Source organism: Ranitomeya variabilis, chromosome 8 (genome assembly GCF_051348905.1).
Source record: "Ranitomeya variabilis isolate aRanVar5 chromosome 8, aRanVar5.hap1, whole genome shotgun sequence".
Classification (NCBI taxonomy): domain Eukaryota; kingdom Metazoa; phylum Chordata; class Amphibia; order Anura; family Dendrobatidae; genus Ranitomeya; species Ranitomeya variabilis.
This window is the reverse complement of record NC_135239.1, coordinates 177,046,877-177,057,248: the sequence shown is the minus strand read 5'-3', so window position 1 is coordinate 177,057,248 and position 10,372 is coordinate 177,046,877. Positions and strand designations below refer to the sequence as shown.

The window sequence follows — 10,372 nt, the reverse complement described above, 5'->3', positions numbered from 1 at the left end:
CAGTGTTTGGTCTGTGCGTCTGTTTTTACCATCAGTGTGTCATCAGTGTTTGGTCCATGAGTCCATTTTTACCATCTGTGTCATCATTGTTTGGTCTGTGTGTCCATTTTTACCATCAGTGTATCATCAGTGTTAGGCCCTTGTGTCCGTTTTTACCATCAGTGTATCAACAGTATTTGGTCCGTGTGTCTGTTTTTACCATCTATGTCATCAGTGTTTGGTCCGTGTCTCCGTTTTTACCATCAGTGTGTCATCAGTGTTTGGTCCGTGTGTCCATTTTTACCATCAGTGTGTCATCAGTGTTTGGTCCGTGTGTCCATTTTTGCCATGTGTGTCATCAATGTTTGGTACGTGTGTCCATTTTTACCATCAGTGTGTCATCAGTGTCTGGTCCGTGTGTCCGTTTTTACCATCAGTGTATCATCAGTATTTGGCCCGTGTGTCTGTTTTTACCATCTATGTCATCAGTGTTTGGTCCGTGTCTCCGTTTTTACCATCAGTGTGTCATAATAATAATAATAATAATAATTTTATTTGTATAGCGCCAACATATTCCGCAGCGCTTTACAACTTATAGAGGGGACTTATACAGACAATAGACATTACAGCATAACAGAAATCACAGTTCAAAACAGATACCAGTAGGAATGAGGGCCCTGCTCGCAAGCTTACAATCTATGAGGAAAAGGGGAGACACGAGAGGTGGATGGTAACAATTGCTTTAGTTATTTGGACCAGCCATAGTGTAAGGCTTGGGTGTTCATGTAAAGCTGCATGAACCAGTTAACTGCCTAAGTATGTAACAGTACAGACACAGAGGCTATTAACTGCATAAAGTGTATGAGAACATGATGGAGGAACGTGATTATGTTGTTGTTTTTTTATTAATAGGCCACACAGGGATAATTAGGTTAATGCGTTGAGGCGGTAGGCCAATCTGAACAAATGAGTTTTTAGGGCACGCTTAAAACTGTGGGGATTGGGGATTAATTGTATTAACCTAGGTAGTGCATTCCAAAGAATCGGCGCCGCACGTGTAAAGTCTTGGAGACGGGAGTGGGAGGTTCTGATTATTGAGGATGCTAACCTGAGGTCATTAGCAGAGCGGAGGGCACGGGTAGGTTGGTAGACTGAGACCAGAGAGGAGATGTAGGGTGGTGCTGAGCCATGGAGTGCTTTGTGGATGAGGGTAGTAGTTTTGTACTGGATTCTGGATTGGATGGGTAGCCAGTGTAATGACTGGCACAAGGTAGAGGCATGGGTGTAACGGTTGGCGAGGAATATGATCCTGGCAGCAGCATTCAGGACAGATTGGAGCGGGGAGAGTCTGGTAAAAGGTAGGCCAATTAGTAGAGAGTTACAATAGTCCAGACGAGAATGAATAAGTGAGACAGTAAGAGTTTTTGCAGAGTCGAAAGTAAGAAAAGGGCGAATTCTGGAAATGTTTTTGAGATGCAGATAAGAAGAGCGAGCCAGTGATCGGATGTGGGGGGTGAATGAAAGCTCGGAATCAAGGATGACTCCAAGGCAGCGGGCATGTTGCTTTGGAGTAATGGTGGAACCGCACACAGAGATGGCAATGTCGGGCAAAGGTAGGTTTGTAGAGGGAGAGAACACGAGGAGTTCAGTTTTTGACAGGTTCAGTTTCAGATAGAGGGAGGACATGATGTTAGAGACAGCGGTAAGACAATCACTGGTGTTTTCTAAAAAGGTCGGCGTGATAACAGGAGAAGAGGTATATAATTGGGTGTCGTCAGCATAGAGATGGTACTGGAAACCAAATCTACTGATTGTTTGTCCAATAGGGGCAGTATACAAAGAGAAGAGGAGGGGGCCTAGGACTGATCCTTGAGGAACCCCAACAGTAAGGGGAAGGTGAGAGGAGGAGGAACCAGCAAAACAAACAGTGAAGGATCGGCCAGAGAGATAGGAGGAGAACCAAGAGAGAACGGTGTCCTTGAGGCCGATGGAGCGGAGCATAGTGAGGAGGAGCTGATGATCCACAGTGTCGAAGGCTGCGGAGAGATCCAAGAGAATTAGCATGGAATAGTGACCATTAGATTTAGCTGTTAGTAGGTCATTAGAGACTTTAGTGAGGGCAGTTTCAGTAGAGTGTAAAGAGCGGAAACCAGATTGAAGAGGGTCGAGAAGAGAATTATCTGAGAGATAGCGGGTAAGACGGGAGTGGACCAGGCGTTCCAAGAGTTTAGAGATGAAGGGAAGATTAGAGACAGGTCTATAATTAGCGGCACAATTTTGATCGAGGGAGGGCTTTTTAAGTAGTGGATGTATGATGGCATGCTTAAATGAGGAGGGAAAAATACCGGAAGTGAGGGAAAGGTTGAATATTTTTGTTAGGTGAGAGGTGACAGCCGGGGAAAGGGACTGGAGGAGATGCGACGGAATGGGGTCGCTGGTGCAAGTGGTCGGGCGAGAAGATGCAAGGAGCCTGCTTACTTCTTCTTCTGTAACTGGTTCAAAGTCAGAGAGTGAACTAGATGCAGTGGGGGAGGGAGGACAGTGCTTGGTATGAAGAGATTGGGAAATGATTTCCTGTCGAATGTGGTCAATTTTTTCTTTGAAGTAATTGGCCAGATCGTCAGCGCGGAGATCTGTGGTTGGGGCCTGCTCTCTTGGGTTGAGTAGGGACCGGAAAGTGTCAAAGAGACGTTTAGGGTTATTGGACAGCGAGGTGATGAGGGTGTTGAAATAGGTTTGTTTGGAGAGGTGAAGGGCAGAGTTGTATGTTTTTAACATGAACTTATAATGGATGAAATCTTCGGGTAGATTAGATTTTCTCCACAGACGTTCGGCGCACCTGGAGCACCGCTGCAGGAAACGTGTTTGCAGCGTGTGCCACGGTTGTCGCCGTCTGTGCCGAGTTGTTCTATGTATAGGAGGTGCAGCTTCATCCAGGGCACTTTGCAGGGTTTCATTGTAATGCTTCAGAGCAGAATTAGGACAAGAGATGGATGAGATTGGGGCCAATGAAGACGGCAAGTTCTTCATAAGTTTCTGGGTGTTAATGGCCTGTATGTTTCTATAAGTGTGGAAAGTGGGGGTGACCTGAGCGGGATGGCAGTTCTTGATAGAGAATGAAAGAAGGTTGTGGTCAGAGAGCGGGAGAGGGGAGTTTGTGAAATCATCCAGTGAGCAAAGCCGGGAGAAGACCAAATCAAGGGAGTTTCCATCATCATGTGTTGGAGAGTTAGTATGCTGCGAGAGGCTGAAAGAGGAGGTTAGAGATAAAAGGTGAGAAGCAGATGGGGAGAGGGGAGAAGCAATTGGGATATTGAAATCACCCATGATGAGGGTGGGGGTCATCAGTGTTTGGTCCGTGTGTCCGTTTTTATCATCAGTATGTCATCAGTGTTTGGTCTGTGTGTCCATTTTTACCATCAGTGTATCATCAGTGTTTGGTCCATGTGTCCATTTTTACCATCATTGTCATCGGTGTTTGGTCCATGTGTCCATTTTTATCATCAGTGTGTTATCAGTGTTTGGTCCATGTGTCCATTTTTACCATCAGTGTGTCATCAGTGTCTGGTCCGTGTGTCCATTTTTACCATCAGTGTGTCATCAGTGTCTGGTCCGTGTGTCCGTTTTTACCATCAGTGTCATCGGTGTTTGGTCCATGTGTCCATTTTTACCATCAGTGTGTCATCAGTGTTTGATCCATGTGTCCATTTTTACCATCAGTGTGTCATCAGTGTTTGGTCCGTGTGTCCATTTTTACCATCAGTGTATCATCAGTGTCTTTTTTTACCATCAGTGTTTTTCACGGATGCATGAATAGTTAAATGACAAAGCTTCCCAATCCTTTGCAATGTTAAGTACGGACTGATAATTGATGGCACAGTGATGCCATCCATGTACTGTAATTGTTTCTCACGGACGCAAAGACTTATATTGACACTTTTCATCCTTGATATCGGAAAAAAAGTCTCCATAACGCTTAGGCCACGTTCACATGTTCAGTATTTGGTCAGTATTTTCCATCAGTATTTGTAAGCTAAAACCAGGAGTGGGTGATAAATACAGAAGTGGTGATGTGTTTCTATTACACTTTTCCTGTTCCATTCCTGGTTTTGGCTTACAAATACTGATATAAAATACTGAGCAAATACTGAACGTGTGAACATGGACTTACATGGTCCATGAAATAACACCAGACATGTGAACATTCTCATAAACTATATTGGGTATGTGTTGTATCCGTGAAAACCACTGATGGCACACGTTCGTGCAACACGGACATATGAATGAGGCTTTACTCTAATATTAAGGAACCCCGTGGATTGAAATCTATGCAAATATGAATGAGACCTTTCTTATAGGAGAACCATAAAAAGAAATAATTTCACATTTTATATCTTTTAGTCTGTTATAATAAATTGGATCCATTTAAATGCCCGTTTACGTGCCCATGTTAACAACGGACCTGCGAACATGCAAAACAAATTATTGGAAAGCTGGTTGCATCTTGTATGCTGACTAGGGGTGTACAGCCAACAATATGTAAACTGTATAGAGTCAATCAACCGTATTCATCTCAATGTAGTTTACATGGATCCTAAACTTAATTCTCCCTTATCCTTTTGCAAACACCCAGAAGGGGAGGAGCCAGACATGTGAGACCAAATCCCGCCCACATTTACTGCAGTCGTAATGCGAGCTAGCAGTACGCTAGGTTTTCATGGCAAATTTCAGCAGCTGCTCCCCCTAGTGTTTAAAAGATGAAAACATCAAAACTTTTTAAATACTTTTTCAGATTTTATACTATCATTTATTTAGTATTTGTAAATATTCTAAAAATATGAAAACATTAATTCTTTTAATTTTTTCCAATTGTTGAAAAGAAAAAAATTGGCAAGTGATTTGCAAAGTTTTAATAACTTTCCATACTGGATAAAGTTATTAATAAACAAATGATAGTTTAATTACTCTTTAAGTCAACCCCTTTAAATGATTGACTTATTGGTAGAAATCTGTCCATGTAAACTTTAATTCATATAAAAAAAAAACTATAAAATTAAGCGGTAGCTAAGCTACAGTATATGTGCACATAACTGGTTACAGAAACCTCGGCGCACACCCGTATGGATTTTTTTTAAAGGAAGCCTCAGATTTCTTGCTCCCTTTTGTCACCTTTTAGAGCTTTAAAGTTAGAAGATGAATGACCTTTGAATGATCGACTTAAAGAACATTCTGCTGACGGTTTCCCATTGTCGTCCTGTAACAGAAAACCAATGAATCGTGGTGCAGTTCAGATCTAATTGTTTGGACAGAAAATATTCGTTCACACTTAGTAAATACTACGATCGTCTATAGAGGTACATGGACAAACCTTGGGTAAATTCTGCAGCATTATAACATAACGTCTATTCACCGAGCTTTTGAGAATTGCCATTATTAGCAATTCCCGAATTTAATAGTCTTTTTGGAATGACTTCCTGCCCAACCAAGGGCTATATGAAAATGAAATGCCCTTCATCAGGCATTAAAATCAATGTGTCTCTGCACATGTCAGCGTGTTTTCACGGACCGTGTGTCCGTGTGCAAAACACGGAGACATGTCAGTGTTCGTGGGAGCGCACGGATCACACGGACCCATTAAAGTCAATGGGTCCGTGTAAAACACGTACCGCACACGGATGCTGTCCGTGTGCAGTCCATGTGCCGTGCAGGAGACAGCGCTACAGTAAGCGCTGCCCCCCAACGTGGTGCTGAAGCCGCCATTCATTTCTTCTCTGCAGCAGCGTTCGCTGGAGAGAAGATATGAAAAATCCTTTTTTTTTTTTTTTCGTGTTTAAAATAAAGATCCCTGTCCCCTCCCACCCCCCACCCCCTGTGCGCCCGCCCGCTGTTACTAAAATACTCACCCGGCTCCCTCGCTGCATCTTCTCCTCGCCGCACCTTCTCCTGTATGAGTGGTCACATGGTGCCGCCCATTACAGTCATGAATATGCAGCTCCACCCCTATGGGTGGGTCCACATGTAACACGGAAAACCAAACATATATGGACCAAACCTTGCAATGGATAAATGTGAAAGGGGTCCTTTGTGAAGGACTACCCTACATGGCATTTATATGCCTAAACTGAGTGACACAAACAGTGGTATTTTAAAAATGTTATTACAAAATATGTCCTATACATTTCTGTATCTGTGTCCTCTTCTACCTTTAAGACTGCTGCAGCCCATCGCTGGCCTCAGCTGAGTGCATTGATTATCTGCAGCGGTCACTTGGGTAGATAGGGATGTTATCATTGATGGAGGATAAATAAAAATCGGTGGAAAGCACACGGGAACGCTGGAGACAGGTATAGGGTTTTTTTTTGTTATTTTTAGCCATTTCCTCCTTTCTTTTCAGTTTTTGGAAAACCCCTTTAAGTCAGATTTCATATAATCCAATGAGGAAACGCTGATGAATGTATTTCTCGAGCAAACAACCAAATAGGTGTGGACTCCTGATAAATCATTTTCCAGTTATTAATATTTTCTGTTTGCACTTCGTATGGAGTTAGCCCTAGTAAAGTCATCATGTCCCTAATCGGTGTGCCCGGTCCAGAAAAAAAATGTGCTGATAAATAGACCCGTAATTTAGTATTAATGGGTTTGTTTTAAATTCATTCCACATTAACATCGTGCCAGGAACACAAATAGCCTGAGATAAAAAGTACAGGTTAAATTGTCCTTTGTATCAGCAAAAATTCCAGCAGACTTCACTGAAAGGTTAATGGTTTTTTTTTTTAATGGGTGCAGTACAATGTGTTATCTTATACAGATATCTTAAACACAAATGTCTAAACCAATATTGCTTTGTACTGACTATTTTGACACATAGCGGCAATTTATAATGTTTCCAGGTTTGCTACAGTAGCTAACAAAAAAAAGTTAGTTAGCATGGAAATAATCCTGGACCTGCAGAAGTCCATTCTGAAAAGGTCAAAATGACCTTTTGGCAAGTTATATTTTTAGAAAAAAAGTATTATTTCACCACTAGGGGGCATCTGATAAACTTTTATGAGCTTCAGATACAAGTAACCCTCACTCATAAGATAGATAGATAGATAGATAGATAGATAGATAGATAGATAGATAGATAGATAGATAGATAGATAGATAGATAGATAGGTAGTAGTCCAAAAAAGGAAGCAACACACCACTGTCTGTGAATAAGGAGCTATTTTATTTAGCCCATATTTCTATTTCTTAGATAGATAGATAGATAGATAGATAGATAGATAGATAGATAGATAGAGATAGATAATAGATAGATGATAGATAGACAGATATTAGATAGATAGATCGATAGATAGATAGATGATAGATAATAGATATAGATGATAGATAGAAGATAGATAGATAGATAGATAGATAGATAGATAGATAGATAGATAGATAGATGATGGATAGATATGATAGATAGATGATAGATATAGATGATAGATAGAAGATAGATAGAAGATAGATAGATAGATTATAGATAGATAATAGATGATAGATAGAGAGATAGATAAATAGATAGATAGATAGATAGATAGATAGATAGATAGTAGTCCAAAAAGGAAGCAACACACCACTGTCTGTGAATAAGGAGCTATTTTATTTAGCCCATATTTCTATTTCTTAGATAAATAGATAATAGATAGATATGAGATAGATAGATAATAGATAGATAATAGATAGATAGATAGATGGATAGACAATAGATGATAGATAGATAGATAGATAATAGATACATAGATAAATGATAGATAGATAATAGCTAGACAATAGATAGATTTGCTAAATGTGGCAGCAACTTATTTTTGAATATATATTGTATATAATTTTCTTTACAGAATTTACCTTTTCTTGATTGTGAGCTGTTTCTTACACAAGGACCTTCTACTTACGTTTCCTGCACAGTCAGTTGATTGTAGTGCTGCTCTTTGTCCGCACAGTGACTGCAGCCCCTCTGCGCCCCATTCAGATGGGTGTACTTCACAGTCTATATACGGACTCCAATGCCCGGATTGACCGTGGGTCGCCTGAGCTGAGCTTACAGCTTCATATATGCTTATTAGTAACATTGGCGGACACAGACATAAGAAGGCCCTTGTGCAAGAACACTATATGGGTCCTTTGCGGTCCTATAGCTCCTCTTGGGCCCCTGTGCGGCTGCTCAGGTTACACCAATGTTATGTCCGTACTCGATTACTAATACCTAAAAAACTGCCCATAATAAATAAGACCTCAAGTACCTAGTATTAATGTGATCACCCGGCATTACAAATCAATCCTAATAAGTTAAGAGGCATATATGTAATACAAATATATATCTTTATTAAATATAAAGGTTAAAAAGAATAATAATAAAGTAAAACAGACAAGACAGGAGGATTACAAATATCCCCCTAGCCCTTTAAGATCAATGTAGAACGCAGCCCAATAAGTGACACATCATAGATAAAAATGTATATGTTTCAATTCCTGTGGATTTCGCCTCAGGGATCAGTTTTAGGGCGGCATTTTGTTTACTACATGCCACAGATCACACCAGGACCCACACAAGATACTTTTCTGGCATCGATCCTGAACTGTAGGAAAATAGTCTTGTTTTCTGCTGTGGGTATTGCAACAACATTGTCAAATGACCAATAAATCAGGACATATTTGTGCAGATCACATTTTCGGGTTGGCAGTTCATATTGTCTTTAAGGGAGACGTTTCCTGTTTGTTTAACTCTAGATCTTGGAGAGGTCGTCCATATTATTTCAGGTCATATTACTAAACAATAGGATATTGGTATATCCGCTTCATGGCGGCCGTTGTCACAAATATGGCGCTTTACGGTCACAGCAATACTCAGGATATTTATATATAAGGTTACTGCCTTCCAATCTGCATTATAAAAATACAAAACTGTAATCTGATTGGTTGCTGTTTACTGGAAAATAATACCTGGAACATATTGGTTGCTGTAGGCAATACCTTAAGGTTTTTTAACTTTGATGCGTGTATTTGGGGACTAAAAACATTTTTTCAGTTGGATATTATTAAGAATTTTGTACGGTTTGCCTTCTGTAACCTCTGGGCTGCACTGTCTATTGCTGGCTGCTGAATGAGTTAACTGAGCACCAATCAGCGAGCTCGCTATGACAGAGCTTGCATAGAGTTAATCTGTTTTCTCTGAGCTCTTCTTATGACCAGAGACCACATCAGAGTTGAATGTCTAGGGAGAAAAGAAGCAAAATTAGTGTAAAATGTCTAATGAAACCCAAATGCAAAAATAATTTTTTGCCATAAAACATGCATTTAAGTTAAAAAAGTAATAACAATTGTGCCTAAATAACATCTTTAATGAGCATACACTGCTATATGTTGGAATTAAGATAATGCAAACCCAGGACGGAGTTATATCTATCTATCTATCTATCTATCTATCTATCTATCTATCTATCTATCTATCTATCTATCTATATATACATACATATATATATATATATATATATATATATATATATATATATATATATATATAGTACAATACATACAGTATGATATACGGTATATATATATATATATATATATATATATATATATATATATATATATATATACAAGCTGTAGGCATACTATGAAAAACCCACAGTGCAACTAGGAGCTGTTTTATGTCTAATTTAGAGGGGGCGTCCACTTCTTAGAGACTGTACAGTAAATATTGAATTGTTTCTCACAGACTACAAAATTGACGGCCTTTTTCTAAGAAAGGCCATTGACCTCAGATAGTGGGGGTCATACTGCTAATACTCCTGCTGATTATAATTTTACTTCTTTCACTGGTTGATTACAAACAACAGAAAATGTTCAAATTTTGCTATAAAAAAACAAATTTGCAAGAGGATAAATAAATCGGGTTGTCATTGTGTGCCTAGTAATAAACATACAGTATATTGAAATCACTGTACATTATGCCTGTGTCCTGCACTGAGGTAGCTCAGCTCATTTGTGACATTTTATATAAACTGGAAACTAATTAATCTGTGTTGGTTTAGTTTGAGAAATCTTCTTAAGTTATGCGGTTAAAGAATGACTGGATCACATAAACATTATCCTGTGTAACACTTGCTCTTCACAATTAACACGGCTTTATTCTTTCAATTATTTGGGGATTCTGCCATGGTTTCTTTAAGCTTTTCTGTTAAAGGTGTTATTCGCAAGTTATTAAATTGCTTTAGATAGTTAGACAGTATGAAAATAATCAAGTTTGCGATTGACATGCTTTTGCTATCTACTGTCATTCTCCAGCAATGACAGCTTTTATCTTTCATAGTGTACAGCGGGTTTCAGTGGAGCAAGGCCACTAGTACCTGCCCAGACACTG

The 10,372-nt window shown here is 39.6% G+C and overlaps 1 protein-coding gene across 1 annotated transcript in view; it reads left to right on the top strand.

Moving 5' to 3' along the window:
* PPARG (peroxisome proliferator activated receptor gamma) overlaps positions 1–10,372 on the top strand; it is a 59,307-nt gene that overhangs the window by 38,881 nt on the left and 10,054 nt on the right. The gene's annotated exons all lie outside the window — the stretch shown is intronic.